This window comes from Lygodium microphyllum, chromosome 16 (genome assembly GCF_053477565.2).
Source record: "Lygodium microphyllum isolate KBCC chromosome 16, Lygodium_microphyllum_v1.1.10, whole genome shotgun sequence".
NCBI classification, from domain to species: domain Eukaryota; kingdom Viridiplantae; phylum Streptophyta; class Polypodiopsida; order Schizaeales; family Lygodiaceae; genus Lygodium; species Lygodium microphyllum.
Genome location: NC_141150.1, coordinates 66,927,088 through 66,946,347, shown reverse-complemented (window position 1 = coordinate 66,946,347; position 19,260 = coordinate 66,927,088).

Sequence of the window (19,260 nt, the reverse complement as noted above, 5' to 3'; positions counted from 1 at the left end):
GGCAACGGCTTTTGGCCCTCCATCAAAGTGATCCTTATGGTTATGAAACTTATGAGGAAAGTTTTTTGAAGCTTTGGGGGCAGTGGTCAGACTCACTGAACCCTGGAGAGAGAGCTCCAAACTGCCTTCAAAAGGATCGATTTATTTCAGGTTTGTATCGCTTTCTCAGGGAGAAGGTAAAGGTGAAATTTCCAAACACTTTTGAAGATGCTTTGAGAATCACTAGGGAAAAGAATCGAAAGATTCTGTACCAAGCCCAAGCTAGCCAAACAGGTTTGGGAAACAACATCACAACTATGGAGACCTCTCAAGTTTCCCCAAATGTATCTAATGCACCAGGCCTTGTTAGAGGTCAAGAAGACATGATCCAACAAATAAACAATCTTACTAATCAACTAGAGGGTTTGAGAGTTAATCTTGTGCAAGGTGCAAGAAGACCTATCGAGGGGAATGGTGGGAATCGACCACAAATGCGGCGACAAGCAAGGGAGATGTTGTGTTACAACTGTGGAGAAAATGGACATGGCATGTACAATTATCCTCACCCTAGAAGATATGATCACCCTGCCAAAGGTCCTCGACAACAAGTAAGCCCTCCTCATGCTAGGACTCAAGAGCAAGAGCAGTCACGACCTGCAATTTTACAATCACCTTATGTTCAAGCTGAAACCCCTGTTGTTCAACCAAATGTTAATGTCATAAAAATAGAGGAGGTGGTCAGGGATAGAAGGCTCCAAGAAGAAATAGCAAGAGGTAAGATGAAGGTAGATGTAGTAGATACCATGCCTATCAAGCGGGTACGTGTCCAGACTGAGGCAAGCAGGGAAGCAACCAATGAGGCAAGTACATCACGGGCACCTAGAGATGAAGGGAAGAAGAGAAAGACTCGAACTAGGTCTAAAATTGATATCTCTAACTTCCCTTTGGGTTCTCAGACACAACCTTATGATCTGGTAGCAGACGTGAGCTCTCAAGGGCCAAAAATTACTTGGCCACAACTACTTCATGCCTCTCCAAAGCTACGACGACAATGGTAAAAAATGGTAAGCACAAGGGCAAGGCAAGGTAAAATGGTTAGTGCAATCAAGGCATATGGACTCAAAGATATAGTGCTTATAGTGGAGGCTCAAATTAACATACATCGATAGTGGAGCAGAGGTTTGTGTCATGACAGAAAAACTTATGCATCAATTAGGTTTAGAAGTAATGGAATCCTCAACCTTCAGGGCAAAGATGGCCAACAATTATGCGGTCACATGTGTGGGTGTAGTGAAAGCTTTGAGAGTTTCTGTTTTTGGAATCACTACAGCGGTGGATGTTTATGTGATGCTAGTAAAGGGGGAAGGATATCCCCTCATCCTAGGGAGACCTTGGCTTATGGGCATCGGAGCTAGGCAAGATTGGGCAACAGGAGATCTGGAGTTGAGGCCACGTAAGGTGGGTGGCCACGATCAAAAGGTGGTTTACAACTTGAAGAGTGGGCGTCAAGAGAACCTTGAACTAGAAACATCTGCCGATGAGTGGAGCTCAAGTGGATGTTCCTCATCAGTAGAAGAGGAAGAGAGTTCAAGTGGAGAGAGTGATAGCACTCTCGAAGTTATGGGCGTCACCTTAAAGGAACCTACCTTATCAGAAGACAACCCAAGAATCCAAGGAGAAGATGTGTGGGATGCTAGCCTAGAGAAGATGATATCCAAGGATATAAAGGATGAAGAAAGAGAGGGTTATGTGAATGTTCTCAAGAAGCATGCATCATTGTTTATTTCTGATTATACTCACATTACAGGTGTCACTGCAGTGAAGCATCACATCCAACTCAAAGAAGGAAGCAAACCTGTAGTACAAAGATTGAGAAGATTGGGAGTTGTGCAACAGGATGCACTGTTGATGGAGGTGAAGAGACTCTTGAATGCAGGATTCATATACCCAGTGGAAGATTCAGAATGGGTCTCCCCAGTAGTAGTGAGGCCAAAGAAAAATGGTAAGTGGAGAGTATGCATAGATTACAAGCCACTAAATGCTGCAACAAAGAGGGACCACTTCCCTCTCCCATTTCAGGATGAAATCTTGAATGAAGTAGCGGGACATGAGCGGTATACGGTGTGTGATGGCTACTCTGGCTACTTCCAGATTCGCATTGCAGAGGAGGATCAAAAGAAGACCACTTTCATCACACCATGGGGCTGTTTTGCCTTTCGGGTCATGCCCTTTGGTCTCACAAATGCCCCAGCAACCTTTCAACGATTCATGAATATGGTTTTCCAACCCTACTTTGGTAAGTCCATAAGGATTTTCATAGATGACTTTTGTATTTACAGCTCAAGGAACATACATCTACGCAAGGTTGATGAAGGATTTACTCCCTTAGCTAGATTGGGTGGACAACTAAATAAGGATAAATGTCACATTGGGGAAAGCAAGGTTACACTACTAGGGCATGTAGTGTCAATTGAAGGAATTGAGGTAGATACGAATAAGGTAGAAACATTGCTAGCTCTACCTTCCCCAACCTCCATCAAACAATTGGTCTCCTTCTTACAAAAGCTAAGATATTTGGGTAGATTTATACTTACTCTCTCAGGCCATATACCCCCTGCAGCAACTGACACGCCAAGAAACACTTGTATGGAGTGAACAAAGTGAAGGACATTTTAAGGAGATAAAGAAAATGTTGGGGTCACTTCCTATAATCCTCCAGCCTTGTTGGGAAGAAACATTCTTTGTAAACCCTAGTGTGGGAGAAGAGGCCATTGGTGCTGCTCTCCTACAAAAAGATCCAAAAACATCCTTCATGAGGCCTGTGTATTTTGCCAGCCGCCTCATGAAAGCCTCAGAGAAGGCTTACACCTCCATGGAACAACTAGTGTTGGCCCTCATGTTTGCAGTAACCAAATTTCGGCCATATTTACTTCCAAAGAGGTTTGTGATCATCACTGTGGAGGATATGTTTCCCTATGCACTACAACATATGGAAATCTCTGACAAAATAGCAAAGTGGGTGGTCCAACTTCAAGAGTTTGACTATACAGTGCAGGTTGAAAAAACAACTCGGGCATGCTTGGCTGATATTTTGAAAAATAGGTGCTATGAGAAAAATCTCATGGTGAAAAGAAAGAACCTTCCACCACCCCCATTCATAAAAACTCTTGTAGATGCTTATAGCCTCTACTTTGATGGTGCATACAAGAGAACTAAGGATAAGGCAACCGCAGGCATCGTTGTTTTCTCTCCTTTAGGAGAGAAAATCTATGATGAAGGAATCATCCTGGAAGGTGTCCACTCTAACAATGAGGCAGAATATCAAGCTTTAATTCATGGTCTTTGTTGGTTTCTTAGTAATTCAATCGAGAGATTGAATGCTTTTGGAGACTCCATGCTATTGGTAAGGCAGATGCAAGGTACATGGGCATGCAAAAATACAAACCTCTCTAGTAAAATGAGAGAGGCCAAATCTCTTATGAGAAGATTTAGGGAGGCACAAGTACATCATGTGCCAAGAGACCAGAACAAAGATGCCGACCATCTAGCATCATCAAAGCTGAATGAGTCAATGGTGGGAGCAGTGGCTATCAAACCCCCACTTCGACAAGGCAAGGAAGACTTAGAAGATATTCTACATCTCTTAGAACAAGGAGAAGCTCCCAAACACCTTACTAAGGGAGAAAGACAGTGGATAGCTCGGGAGGCTACAAGATATCGCATAGTAAATGACACTTTGTATTGTCTTGGTAAGGATGGTGTGCTTAGGAAAGTGCCGTCAAAATGAGAAATTGAAGAAATCTTAAAAGCTTGCCATGATGATGTGTGTGGAGGCCACTTTGCACACGACATCACAAGTGGAAAGGTTCTACAAGCCGGATTTACTTGGCCCAGTCTACACCGAGATGTCAAATATTGGTGTCAAACATGTGAAGAATGTCAGAAATCAGGACCACGATGGCTCATAGCAGAACCCCAAACCCCAATCAAGGTCTATGGACCCTTTGAGAAGTGGGGGATTGATGCCATAGGGCCTCTACCACGCACCCCATCAGGAAAAGAGTATATTATCATGGGGGTAGATTACATGACTAGATGGGCCAAGGCTATGCCAACTAGAAGAATCACTGCTAAGGAAGTGAGTAAATTTATCTTTGACCACATTTGTTGTAGGTTTGGTACCCCTCTTGAAATACTATCAGATAGAGGACCAGGGTTTAGAGCTAATGTGGTGGGTGAACTCATGCAAAAGCTAAATATTCAACGACGACACTCTACCCCTTACTACCCTCAATGCAATGGATTGGTGGAAAAGGTAAATGGAATGATTTGTAAAATCATCAGCAAACAGGTACATTCAAGGCCTCGGGATTGGGACAAGCACCTTAGTGGAGCTCTATGGGCTTACAGAACCTCCTTCAAAACCATGTTAGGGTTCACACCTTTTCATTTAGTTTATGGACAAGAGGCTCTTTTGCCTATTGAGGTGAAATTAGCTAGCCTTCGGGTATTAGGTGGCACAGTAGGCTCTCAAAAGGAGAAGTTACATCAAAGATTACTGGACCTAGAGAGACTACAATTGGATCGTGAAGAAGCCATCAACCACTACTCCCAGGAAGCTGAGAAGCGTAGAGAAAATTTCAACAAGAAGCTAACAGATAAAAACATCAAGGAGGGATCTTTAGTGCTTCGATATGACAATCGCTTTGATAAAATAAAGGATGGCAAGTTTCTCTACCGGTGGGAGGGACCGTTTTGGGTCACAAAAAAATTCAACAATGGCTCCTACAAACTTCAAGACATTGAGGGAAAAGTTCACAAGACCAGGGTAAATGGATGGCGCTTAAAACCCTATCACATCAGGGTGGGGTTAGCTCAAGATACCAAAGAGTGTCTAGAGGCATAAATACCTCTAGCCAGGTTGGGGGGGGGGGGGGGGGGGGCTATATGATCCGAGAAAATCACAAAAAAATATTTGTCTAACATTTTGTTGATTTTTTGTACATTTGGAGCTTTGAAATAAAGAAGAGGGTGGGAACAACCTCTTGGGAAATCCAAGAAATCACTGGATGAAAATATTTTCATGGACCGGTTTACCAAGGGCGGGTGAAGAGTAAAGATCAATGGAGGAAGGTGAAGGGAAAATGTATAATGTGAAAAGGAAAGATATGAAATGGATTTGGAGCCATCCAAAGGGCATATGAGGCTCATAATGTCATGACTTTGGAGCCTTATGACAATTCAACCAAATGGGACCCTTCTTGGAAGCATTAGTGGAAGAAAAATCAGGCATATGATTTTGTAAGATTTTTTAAAAATACTTTCACTCCGATCCAAAAAAGATTTTCAACATGAAAGTTGTAGCGCGTGAGCTGAAGTTTTGGCTGGTATTTTTTTATAATTTTTTGGAGCTACGAGTCGGGAGATATGGCCAAAATGGTGGATGCCAACTTTTTCCAACTGTAGTGGAGACCACCTCCCAATTTAATACACATCCATACTTTCTTCCCCACACTTAACACTTCCATAAAACATCTTTCATTAGACCCCCAACCCTTTCCCCTCTCTTCTCCTCTCTCTCAAGCTAATAAACCATTAGAATTTCCCTCCTAAATCAACCTCAAATTATCCTTAATTGTAGTAGTAATGTATGAACTCTCATTACTCTCTCTCTATTATTGCTAGATATGATCTTATTTTGTGAAGATTATCTATGTTTTTTTATATAGGAGAGCTTTTGGACTCAAGCTATGGGGGGGAGAATGGAGACAACTCATCTATGATGGAGCTTGATTAAGTACAAATTGGTCAACAAAACATCTAGATGGAGCTTCCACATTGGTGGAACTGCCTTAATGCAGCTTTGGTGGTGTTAGTTCCTATTATATCTTAACCTCCTCCCTAAACACCCTCAAGGCCTATATAAAGAGGCCTTCTCCTTTGTAATTTGTAAGAAGAGAGAGAGCAAAGAGGCCTCCTTCAGCCCTATTGAGCCTTCCCCATTCTCCCTCATGAGCTTATGGAATTCCTTCTCTTACTATAGCTTATGTATGCTCTACAATGTAATAAGCCCATGATATTGGTGTCCATATTGTGTATATTGGTTATGTCCCGAGGGTTCTCCATCTCTTAAGTTTATTGATTCATCTATTTTTTCGTAGTTCTCTCACTCTCACTCACTCTCTCTCTCTCTCCCTCTCTTAGTTTTCATCACTTCTCCCTTACAATCTCCTCTCCCTCTTGCATAGCATCCTAGTCCGCTCTTCCATGACTAGGTGGTGCCCTTATCTCATTCACTTTGTGGCAGAAGGGAGTTTGGCATAGTATAGAGGCTGCCATACCGAATTTCCTTCGTCAATGGTCTCTTGTGGTGGGCGCTCTCGCTCAACTGCCAAGACCCATGGACCACTTATTAATTCAAGTATTCCAAGCGAGCTCTAGTGGCTACCTCTCACATAGCCGACGCGCCTTCAAACCTACGAATGTAGTGAGCTTACCTCAATGCCAAAATGAGTTGCCTTCTCCTTCATGCACACCGGTAGCTCCACGATCCTTTATGCTAGCTCAAGCACCCTCAAGCCTCCTCCATCAAGCTCCATCCACCATAGTCATACACACATGAGTAAAGAGAAGAGAGGAGATGAAGAGAAGTGGAGATGGTGAAGAGCTTCACCCTCTTGATCCCTCTCCCACACACTCAGTCCCTCACACTCACACACTCCCTCAAGAGCACACACACAAGCAAAGAGAAGGAAAGAAAGAAAGAAGAGAGGTCTCTTGTTAGCCACACACCAAAGAATGAGCTTCCATTCACTTTTTGAACTTTGTATATACAAGCCCTAAAATTCCATGGGCGTCCATCCTTTTTACATGACTATCCTTTGTGGCAAGGTCCTTTCCCCTATTTTCCTTTTCTTGCCTCATGCCTTAAATCTACACCCATCTATTCCTTTACAAATGGGACAGGAGTGAGTCTGGCGCTCTTTTATAAGAGTTTTTAGAGTTTTTGTGAGGTGCCTTCTCTTTAAAATTGTGATTTCATCTCACCTTAGTCTTTTAAGGGCGGCCTTTGCGCCCTTGCTCTTTTTCTATTCTTTTTTTGCTTTTTGCTTCATTTTTTCGTCATCTTGAATTGAGGTTAATATCTCTTCAATTACTATCTCTGCGTCCTTTGTAACTAATGCTTCCATCTAGGTGTCTAATTGCTCCTCAACATCAACTTCATCTACAATCTCTTTAAGAAGGCAACACTAGATAATTTTGAGGTTTCTCTATTCTTTTCATCAGATCTTAGAGGGTATTTCACAAGGGCAAATACAATGAATGCAGTAGACTTAAGCATAATCTTGCATTTTTTTGGGTGTAAATAGCATAACTCAGGTGCATAAAATCTATCAAGAGAATGATAACCACATTTCTTGGTAAACAAGGACTTCTCAATGCCTGACCTTCCAACTGGGGTGTGAATATACTCCTTGGAATCCAATTGAGCAATAGGATATGCCAACTCTTCAAACTCTGCAAAATCTTTGATAAAGTCATTTGAGAAATTAAGAACTTGATCAAGGTCCCACCCTGGATTGAAAATCTCCCTAGCTATTGGATAGAAACCAATGTCAATATTGTTTTCTATGAGAAAATCCAAAATCTTCTCAAAGGCTATGACATCTGTAATTTGAGAATCCTTGGGATCCTCACAGGAGACTTTGAAGCCTTTCCCTTCTTTGGATCCTTGCTTGAACCTTCAATTGTCACAGACATATGAGATGCTATTAAAACATCTGAGGCAACTAACTCCTTTGTCATTGTGGGCTCAAGGACTCTTTTCGTCTTCATAGATGTGGAGGCAGACATGTGTGACATCTCTGTACCAAACATCTTCTTGAGATTCAATAGCTCTAGACTACTTGCCTATACAACGTGAATATCAAGGTATAAGCCTTTTGAAGTGGTGCACTTGCTCTGTGTTGGAGGAGTTACCTAGGGGTACTCAAATTAGGTAAATCCGATGGCCTTGGTTGGCCAGCTTTGTCCTTAATCCCCTAGCCATGTTGTTCATTCACTCCCACACACTCAGGGCACATCAAGGGCAGGACATACCTAGGAAGCATGCCTTCCCTTTGTTTACACCTATTATCATATGTTAGTTGCACATTTCCTTCCTTATAGCACATCAATGCCTTGGCAAAGCAAGGTGGAAAAGTGCCAGAAGAAGAGACTATTCTCTTTAGCCTCACTGAAAGAAGCTTCAACTACTCAAGACTCTTATTCTTAGGCCATCCTATGACACATCTTATCTAGCTAATAATAACATCTTCAGAATCTCCTTCAAGTATAATGTTAGCTAGTCACAATGTTCTTTCTGTCTATCCATCAACAACACAGTTACAAGGAACCAAAATAACTAACTTTTCACTAAGTAATACGTAAGTATTCATATGCACTCAAATAACATATGTACCATAACCTATGCATAGTTTGGGTCCTCAAGTGCAAGACAATACTACAGGTTTGCTGGGAGTTCGACCCATCTCCCAAACCAACATAATATGTCCTTTGCACAAAAAGAACACTAGCACTGTTCCCTAGGGAGAGACTATACAAAAAGTTTTCAATTATAGGTACTAAAGATTCCAAGGATCAATGTGTAATCTTGCTCTTCAAGGTCCAATACTTCTGATCTTTAACTCACAATGCTAGCTTACTAGGATAATAATCACCATTGGACCCACCAAGGGTCTTCCTTAGAATAGGCACAAACTCTAGCAACCAGAATATCTACTACCATTCCCACAATAACTTACCTTACAACTAGAAGCTTCTATCCCATCAACAATTTGAAGGACTCCTCCAAGAACAACACTCAACAGTCCCTAGCATCCTCATCCTCGATACAAGCTAAAGCATGTCACCTATGATGTAGAGTGCCATGGGGGGATAATATTAACTGCAAGAACTCCATAACATACAAGGTGTTAACCGTCAGACGAAGAAGGTGAAAAATCCGTCAAATGAACAAGGTGGAAAATCTAGAAAAGCTAAAGCAGAAGACAAAGGCCAAGGAAGAGTGAAACGGAAGACGCAAGAAAAATCTAGAAACACAAGAAGCGGAAGAAAATTCCTAAATAAGGGAAAAAGGCACACAAGGAAAAGTGCAAGTCAATACTTTTGTAAAAGAACATAAGCACATCATGATTTAATTTAAAGAGCGTCAAACTCTCACTCGTGCAATTTGTAAAGGTAGATGGGCGGTAGGAAGGAAGCTAGGAAGATAGGAGGACAATGGGAAAAAGGACCTAGGCTACGGTTGGCCATGTAAAAAAGGGGATAAGAGGATGACCGCCCAAAAGGCATTAAGGGTTTTGTATATAAAGTTGAAAAGTGAATGAGAAGCTCATTCTTGTGTGTGGCCAAAAGTGGCTCTCCTCTTCTTTTTCTTCTTCTTCTTCTTGTTCTTGCTTGCTTGAGCTTGTGCTTGAGAGAGGGAGTGTGAGAGTGTGAGGGACTGAGTGTGTGAGGGCAAGGGACCGGGGAGGAGAAGCTCTCCATCTTCTCCTCTCTTCTTCTCTTCTCTTCTCTTCTCTTGTCTTGCTTGCGGAAATGGAGCTTGGAGCATGGAGCTTGCGGATGGAGCTTGCTTGAAGCTTACACTTGGATCGTGGAGCTACCGGAGTGCACGAGAGAGGAGGCAATTCATTTCGGCATCAAGGTAAGCTCACTATACCCATATATGGATGGTGCATCGACTATGTTAGAGGTAGCCATTAGTGCTCGGCTTGGAATGCTTGAAACAATAAGCGGTCCGTGGGTCTTGGGGGTTGAGTGAAAGCTCGCACATTTTGGTTCCATTTGCCGTGACCAACGAATTCAAGACTTAAGCGCTTGTGCTCTTCGAATTAGCATCGAAGTAAGGGTTTTCGTCGAATCGGTGCTTGAGGTAGATAGGTAGGAAATGAGGGAGTTTGAAGAGCTATTCAATCTCCTTAGCAAGTAGATTTTTGGTTTTTTGGATTTGGAAAAGCATATTGGAGTAGGGTAGTTATTTGTTTTGTGATTTGGGTGCATTAGGATAGGAAAAAAACAAGGAAAAAGAAGAAAAACAAGCATCGGGGTTTTTGCTATCATAACAGGACATGAGGGTTTGATTTGGTTGCCAATTTGCATTTTGGAGTTTATTGGCTATTCCAGGTATATACAACTCTTCCCCTCCATCCGTAGCTTTGATCTAGAGGTTTGTATGACAGGCCGTGACCTAAATCATGGGATTCGAGTGATTTATCATTGCGTCCGTAAAAATTGCGTCGCGCTCGGCCCATCCGAGTGACGACAATTCTGGGTTGAGTCTCAGAATCGGCCCTCAGCCCACTACCGCTTGGATCACCTGAATCGAACCACTCGACTCGAACGCGTTGAGATTCGGCCCTTGGCCCACTCAACTTGGACACCCACCGCTCGGCCTGTCCGAATCAACCATTCGGACCAACTTTAAAATTTGGCCCTCGGTCCTGCCGACTCGGCCCAATCCCACTTGGACAAGTTGACATTTGGCCCTCGGTCCTGCCCACTCGGCCCTCGTCCCATTCAGCCACTCGGCCCTCAAACAACCAAACTCGGACTGGCCAAATTTGACATTCGAACTAGTTACATTCGGCCATTTCTACTCGGTCCTCGAACAGGCCGAGTCGGGCACTCGGCCCATGCAATTCGGACCTGTTGGGCCGAATTTAGATTTTTTCAAATTTTAACCTGTAGACAGTGAAACTGACTCAGAGACCATATAGAGCCGAAATCATATCATATATCAATCACTGGGCTGAAACTTAGAGGAAGTAGTCCAAAATTTAGCTATAAATGGTCCTTTAAATCACGTATGGCATTTACAGTAACAACCCTGCGGACCGGGGGGAACTGCCCCCCACCTCCTTATTGAGATGACAAGCTCAACATATGCGGACATTGATGATGGACCGCCTAGTTAGATGGGTCCACACGTCTACACTTAGCACGTCGGTGGTCATTATGACTCTCACATGGCCACTGACTCATTACTTATTATATTCAGATTGTTACACCTATTTACAGCTGGCATAGTTATAGCGCCAGTCAACTAGTGTAGTTGGTTATGCATTGTTTGACTTAGTAGGCCACTTTCCTTTATGTTGTATCTTATCTATACTTTGTGTACATTGTAAAGAGTGTGAAAAAAGAAGAAGAAACCAGCAAGAAAACGCTTTGGCCTCCATCTCTCTTCTTGTCTCTTGAGTGAGCTTCTCCTTGTGCATTCTGTGTGTGTTCGACGCAGCATCTTGAGCAAGTCCCCCCATCACGCGATTCTTGACATGGTATCAGAGCCGCGCCACTGAGAGAGGCTGATTTCGAAGGCTGAAGTGAAGGAGAAGAAGCAAGGTTCGAGCAAGCAAGCCACGGGTAAGAAGCTCTCCCATTCTTCCACTCTCTCTCTTGGATAGTGCCTGTGGAAGCACCGGAAACAAGGTCGAGAAAAAATCTCAGATTACAGTGAGATTTGGTGTGCGCGAAGAGTGCTGTATATTTTGCAGATAGGCTCTTTAGGGCTTTTCCGCAGTTATTTTGGGCATCTGAAGCCGTTTCAGGCCCCGTTTTAGAGCTGCAAGGTTGCGGGCAGCAGTTTCAGGGTACACTGTGATTTTGGATGTTTTGATCGAAAGTGGGTGCGTAGGTTACAGATTGCGAATCTGTAATTCTTGAGGTGTTTGCAGGAAGAAAACATAAGGTTTATCTGCAAACAGGTTGCAGATTGCATGTATTGTTGAGCAAATAGTGAAAAAGGCTGTCTGGTGTATTGCTGTGCACTACAAGTCGAGGGTTGAAAAAGATTTGCTTGCTCCTTGGTATTAGTTTTATGATAATGGCAAAGAACAGTGGAAGCCGCATCATTGAGAAGCTCGACAAGAACAACTACCCTTCATGGAAGTTCCGTGTCACGAACTTCCTTATTGGAAAAGGCCTCTACGAGCTTGTGTCAGGTGATGAAAAGGAGCCAGAGGTGAGTAATCCTCCAACTGCAGAAGAGACAAAGGCACGGAAGGAATGGAATGCAAAAGATAAAAAGTTCATGTATTGGTTGTCTACAGTAATTGATAATAATATACTGGGACATATTAAAAATACAAAGAATTCATATGCAGCTTGGACCATACTTGAAAGTATGTAATCTGTAAATACAAAGGCATGAAAGATTCAACTCAAGCAAGAGTTGAATACATTGAAGAAAGGGAAGATGTCTATCAATGAGTATGCACTGAAGGTAAGGAGCATTGCAGATGCCTTGGTAGCGATTGATGCAATGCCCGATGATGATGATTTGGTGTCGTCTACCTTGGGTGGACTTAACAATGAAAAGGCTTGGAAGTCTTTTGTAATTTCCGTATATGTTAGAAAGACATTTCCAAATTTTGATGAGTTGGTCTTCCTTATAATCATTAAAGAGATCAACATGAAAAGTGAGACATCTGAAAAAGGTGAACAGGTCCAAGCTTTCTACTCCAGTTTAGGAAGGAGATGTGGCAAGTTCTCTTCAAGAGGCCGTGGTACAGGACGTGGTAGTGACAACCAGCAAAACAGATTGAATCAGCAATTTGGCGATATGCAGGTCTCAGGAGGTCTGATAACTTTAGAGACAGGGGGAGCTTTAAAGGAAGAGGTGGATGGCAAACCAGAGGTTCTAACAACTCTAGTATTGTGTGTCACTACTGTGGCAAAACAGGTCATATTGCAGCCCAATGCTATGCTAAGAAAGATGATATTTGTAGTGGTAAGTTGCAGCAAGGAAACTATGCATCGTCTTCACAATACAATGAAGACAAAAATGAACGTCTATTTGTTATGCAACATATGCTAAATGCTCTTACAGGAAAGGGAACACATGATGATGTTTGGTATGTTGATTCAGGTGCATCCAATCATATGATCAGCCATGCAGAATGGTTTAGAGAGATGCAGGATTTGCAAAATATAGGTTATGTGCAGACGGGTGATGATTCATGCCACCCAATTTCACACATTGAAAAAGTTCCCTTTTCCTTGCATGATGGTAAGACAAAGAGTCTTTCAAATGTATTACATGTGCCATCTATTACAAAGAACTTGGTGTCAGTCGATCAAATGGTAGAGCAAGGGTTGCAAGTTAGATTTAATGCAAAGGGCTACTTTGTAGAAGACTTCAATGACAAGTGCAGGTTGGTAGCAAAAGGAAGTAGAGCTGGACATATGTTTACTCTAGATGCTGGAATTCCTACTATGAATGCTGCTATGTATGCTAAAGGAAAAGGTGTTGTTGCAGATATTGAAATTTGGCACAAACTCATTGGACATGCAAATGTACAAAAGCTGAAATTAATGCAGTCCAAAGGGTTGGTTACAGGTTTGCCTACATTTAGAGTTGCAGAATTTCATAAGGTATGCGAAGCATGTCAGTTTGGTAAGTAGGTAAGACAACCCTTTTCACATGATAGAGATGTAAGCAGAAATATCCTTGATGTTGTGCATACAGACATTTGGGGGCCTACACAAAATGTATCTCTTGGAGGAAGTTCATACTTTGTCACATTCATTGATGATTGTTCTAGAAAGCTATGGGTATATTTTATGAAGGAAAAGAGTGAAGCGTTTGAGCACTTTAGAACTTTCAAGGCTGTAGTTGAAAGAGAAACAGGCTTGAAAGTAAAGTGCTTGAGGTCAGATGGAGGGGGAGAGTACCTCTCGAATGAGTTCAGTGATTTTCTGAGGTCTCATGGGATAAAGAGACAGTTCACATGTAGGTATACCCCACAGCAAAATGGTGTTGCAGAAAGGAAAAATCGGCATATTGCAAAAGTTTCACACGCCTTGATGGCTCAAAAGAATATGCCTACGCATTTTTGGTCTAAGGTTGTTCATACTGCTGTTTATATTATGAATAGAACTCCCACAGCTGCAGTTCATGGGATGACTCCTGAAGAATGCTTTACTGGCAAGAAGCCTGATGTATCGCACTTGAAGGTATTTGGCTGTGTTGCATACGTTCATGTACCAAATGAGCTACGGAAGAAGCTTGATCCAAAGGCAGAAAAATGTGTCTTTATTGGATACTCTTTAGAGCAGAAAGGGTATCACTGTTATAATCCTGTCACATGTAAGTTCAGAGTGAGCAGGGATGTCATATTTGATGAAATGAGCAGTTGGTATGCATCTAGTGGTGATGCATTTGATGATGATCATGATCATGACACTCATGTGCAGGCTGAAAAGCAAGAATCACGGACTCATAGTGGACCAGAGACATCATCTGGCAGTCCTTGGTCTGGGAGACTAAGAAGTAGCTCTACATCTTCAGGTGCATCTAGTAGCACTACAAGTAAAGATAAAGGAAAGAATAAAGTGTCAGAAGGCATTGATGCAGTTCTTGCTGGAGACTGCAGTGGCTCATAGAGCTTGGATGATGAGCTTGGCATTCCTTCAGTGAGGACACCAGGTGTACAGAGAGCTCATAATAATGTAAAGGCTCCATTGAGTGATCTGGTGGTACGCATATCTAGCAGGGTCAGATACCTTGTTAAAAGATTTGGTTGTGAAGGTTATGCAGCTCACCATTATGCTTATATGGTGAAACTAATTGAGGATGTTGAGCCTACTTGTTTTCAGGATGTTGTTGGTCATACTCATTGGGATGCAGCAATGGATGAGGAGGTGGCTGCATTAGAGGCCAATAAGACTTGGGATCTAGTATCATTGCCGAAGGGCAAGAAAGCTACTCGATGTAAGTGGGTTTATAAGATTAAGCACAATGCAGATGGTTCTATTATTAGGTACAAAGCTAGACTGGTCGCAAAAGGCTATGCCCAGACATATGGCATAAATTATGATGAAACCTTCAGTCCAGTTGCTAGGATGGTAACTGTCAGATGTGTAATTGCTTTGGCAACAGCCAAAGGTTGGAGGTTGCAGCAAATGGATGTGAAGAATACCTTCTTGCATGGTGATTTGCAAGAAGAAGTGTATATGGATCAGCCAGTAGGTTATGAAGATTTAGAGCATCCCACATATGTGTGCAGGTTGAAGAAGGCGCTCTATGGGATCAAGCAAGCACCTAGAGCATGGTGTGACAAGATCAGAGAGTATCTTGTCAATATTGGATTTTATGTTTCTGATGATGATCACTCACTTTATGTGAGAAAGGGAGATGTAGGTTTGGTCATCATAGTCATCTATTTGGATGACTTGATTATTACAGGTGATAGTGATAGTGGGATTGCTAAAGTCAAGGACTTTTTGAAGAAGAAGTTTGAGATGAAGAATTTAGGTGAGCTAAGGTACTTCCTTGACATTGAGGTGATCAGATGTGATAATGGTATATGGCTGTCCCAAAGACAGTATGGCTTGGATATGTTTTCCAAGTATGGTATGAAAGCATGCAAACCACTTTCAGTCCCGTTGGAGCAGAATGTAAAGTTGAGTGGTGATGTTGGGGATGAGATAGAATACCCTACTATGTTCATGAGGATAGTGGGGAGTTTGATCTACATGACCATTACAAGGCTAGACTTAAGCTACGCTGTTGGTCTTGTGAATCAGTTTATGCAAGTACCTAGAAAGCCACATTTGGATGCAGTCAGACGCATATTGAGATATGTGAAGTCCACATTACATTATGGACTTTTCTATGAGGTAGGCAGCACAGATGTACAGGTTTTTGGATACACAGATGCAGATTGGACTGGTAGTATGTCTGATAGAAGATCTACCAACGGATACATGTTTTCTCTTGGTAGTGCAGTAGTTGCTTGGAGCAGCAAAAAGCAATCTATAGTTGCTTTGTCGAGTACAGAGGCTGAGTATAGAGGTGCTGTTGTTGCAGCATGTGAGGTAGTATGGCTACAAAGGATAATGGCTAATTTGGATGTGCAGGTGGAAGGTCCAGTTGTCATTTATTGTGACAACATGAGTAGTATACAATTGGCTAGGAACCCTGTGTTCCATGCGAGGACAAAACATATTGAGGTACACTACCACTTTGTGAGAGAGAAGGTACTAGCAGGTGAGATTGACTTGGTGTAACAGGATCAGATAGCCTACATCTTCATGAAGGCATTGGATACAGAGAAGCTTCAAAAGTTTCGAAGCTTACTTGGTGTTGCAGAGATGTAGTTGAGCTTGAGGGGAAGTGTTGAGATAACAAGCTCAACACATGCGGACATTAATGATAGACCGCCTGGTTAGATGGGTCCACACGTCTACACTTAGCACGTCGATGGTCATTATGACTCTCACATGGCCACTGACTCATTACTTATTATGTTCAGGTTGTTACACCTATTTACAGCTGGCATAGTTATAGCGCTAGTCGACTAGTGTAGTCGGTTCTGCATTGTTTGACTTAGTAGGCCACTTTCCTTTATGTTGTATCTTATCTATACTTTGTGTACATTGTAAAGAGTGTGGAAGAAGAAGAAGAAACGAGCAAGAAAACGTTTTGGCCTCCATCTCTCTTCTTGTCTCTTGAGTAAGCTTCTCCTTGTGCATTCTGTGTGTGTTCGGTGCAGCATCTTGAGCAAGTCCCCCCACCATGCAATTCTTGACACTCCCCCAAGTAGGTTGGAGAGAAAACACATGCCGTGACAGGTCCTCCAAATTAGATCCTAGCCTAGTAATGGCTCTACACGAGCATGAATTCTCACTTGCAAAAGAGCAACCAAAAGCTCGTACCTGAACAAAGACAAACAGAGACCCTAGAACCTCAATGGGCCAATCTATCCAACAAGGGCAAAAAGGCCACACCACGAAAACATGTACGTGTTGTATTTGGACTGCATCTAGTCAAAGCAGAAAGCAACAACATCAAGCTACAACTGCGAGGATGACTAGATATGATAGTCTTGACGATAGATGCACCTTGAATAGCACTGCACAGGCGATCCAAGACATCAGTGGAGAATCCACATCTGGTCATGCAGTTAGGGACTCAAGGTCATTTGTTAGAAGGCTTAAATTTACAAGCCAAGACTTGAAAGAAGAAGACATAGTACCATCAACTTATCTTAGGGTCAAACTCACCGCAAAAAGAGAGCACACTATCGATGCTCTGATTGATGAAGGAGTAGATTTTAATACCTTGACCTATGAAGCATGGACCCTACTAGGCCAACCAAAGCTCACACTGACTAATGCAACTCTTAGCTCTTATGGGGGACACCCACAAGCACTCATAGGGGAGTGCAAAATCCTTGCAACAATTGAAACTGAAAGCTTGCCTATCCTGTTTCATGTTCCTCCAAATAGTGCTAATTGCAGAAAGGAAACCCTCCTAGGAAGACCCTTCAAAAGGTCGACCAAGTGTGAGGCCGACTATGTAGCATAGAGGATACACCTGACACTACCGGGTGTGAGGATAGTCACAACCTTTAGCAAGGGTGACCTCATCAAACCTCAAGGGAAAGGCAAGGTGTTGACATAGCAATCAAGCCTGCTAACGAGAGCAAGGACTTGTTGGAAGAGTTGATAGAAGCACAGGTCAGACAACGAGAACAAGTGAGTGAGGCCATGCCTGAAACAAGAAGGTCAGGAGCCAATGCCAGGGATAGGCGTTGGACTTACGAATATCGTACAAGACCCCAAAAGAATCCCAAGCCTTATAGACGAAGGCATATTCAATGGAGAGCCAATACAACGACGAGATGGATATCCAAAGCGTTGCTATGTGCTCAAGGGTATTATGCCAGTAACTGATGGATTTGGGTACCAAAACCCCTTGCTAAACCACCTCTATCAGCTGAAGGCCAGATTGGATCAAAAGCAATGAAGCACAGGAGGAAAACTAAGAGAAACTCCAAGTCTCAAGGCAAGAAACCAAACATGAGTGTTCGAAAAAAAGAGCCTCAGCCTAGCATGCTTAATAAGCAAATGTCATATATAACCATTGAGCGTGCACAAAGACCAATAGTGCTCAAGGAGATTTTGACTTCCCAAGAGGATAATGAGCACCATAGGCACAACGCTGCTCGTGAGAAGACTGATTGCTCAACAAAGCAAATGGCACGATCATCTAATATCCTCGAGCAAATCTTTCAGCCAGTGTCGGAGCCACTTAGGAGTCCCAAGTCTCCTACATTCTCTTTCCCTAAACGGACACAGGAAGCACAACAACAGTCATCAAGTGTAGCTGCTCAATCCCAATCTCTATCTCCATCTAAGCTTCCAAATGTCCAAAAGGTGGCACATGACACCATCCATAGCTCTCGGCCCAAGGATATGCTTGTGCAACCTAATGTGACTAGATCAATTCATGCTCGATCTATATAGGTGAATGCTCAAAGGGCAACAAAAGGCATGACCACTTCAGAGTGCCCTAGGGACTTGACACTGCAATCCACCAAGAGTAGCCAGCCCACTGGACTAGCCGCTACCACTTCCAATTAGGGATCACAGAAGTCACAACCCTTGGCTGTGACAACGCCCCTTGCGGAACGTGTCCTTAGCAGTTCACCTGGGGAGGAGGTGCCGCAACCAATATTCTTGACAACTCCAGCACTTTTAAAGCACCTAAAGCCTAGGCTTGAGGAGAAACCTCTCAAAGATGTGGCCAAGGAGATGGTGCATCTGACCAACCAACCTAGCAAGGTTGTCCAGCAGGGTGTAGCTACATCCTATGAGGACACACTAGAGAAGGGGAAAGCTGAGGCCCAACCAAGCACATCAATGGTGGCTGAACTAGTTCAGGGTCCTGAGTCGTTAAGTTATGCACCTTCACTGACCAAGAAAAAGAGGAGAAAACAGCAAAAACAATAGCAGTTACAGGTGGTTGTGGATCCCAAGAACATTGAGACCAAGAGCACTAGAGAGCTAAGGAATAAAGCATCAAGCCCATCCACCAATGAACCCATTGATGTCTCTCCTAATAGTGGTGAAACCTCAGACACATCCCTGTGTTTTGAAAAATCAAAGCAGTTGTTACCATCAATGATTGCTTGCAATACTATATCCACTGACAATATAACTCACAGTGGACAAATCAAGAGTGGATACAACACTGTCACGACACGATGAAAAATCACCATTCACATCCAAGGAGAACCATGACAAAATAGCAACAGAACCTCAAGAAAAATGCACAAACCCTGAGAGCATAAGCAATCCTAGCGTTGACCAATCTTGCTCATCTATGCCTAAGGCCCCCAACTATGCTAAAGCCTTGGCAAACTCCTAGAACCTTGCATGAGATAGCAACAGAGAAAGCCCTCGTTGAACATAGATGTGTCATAGAATGCT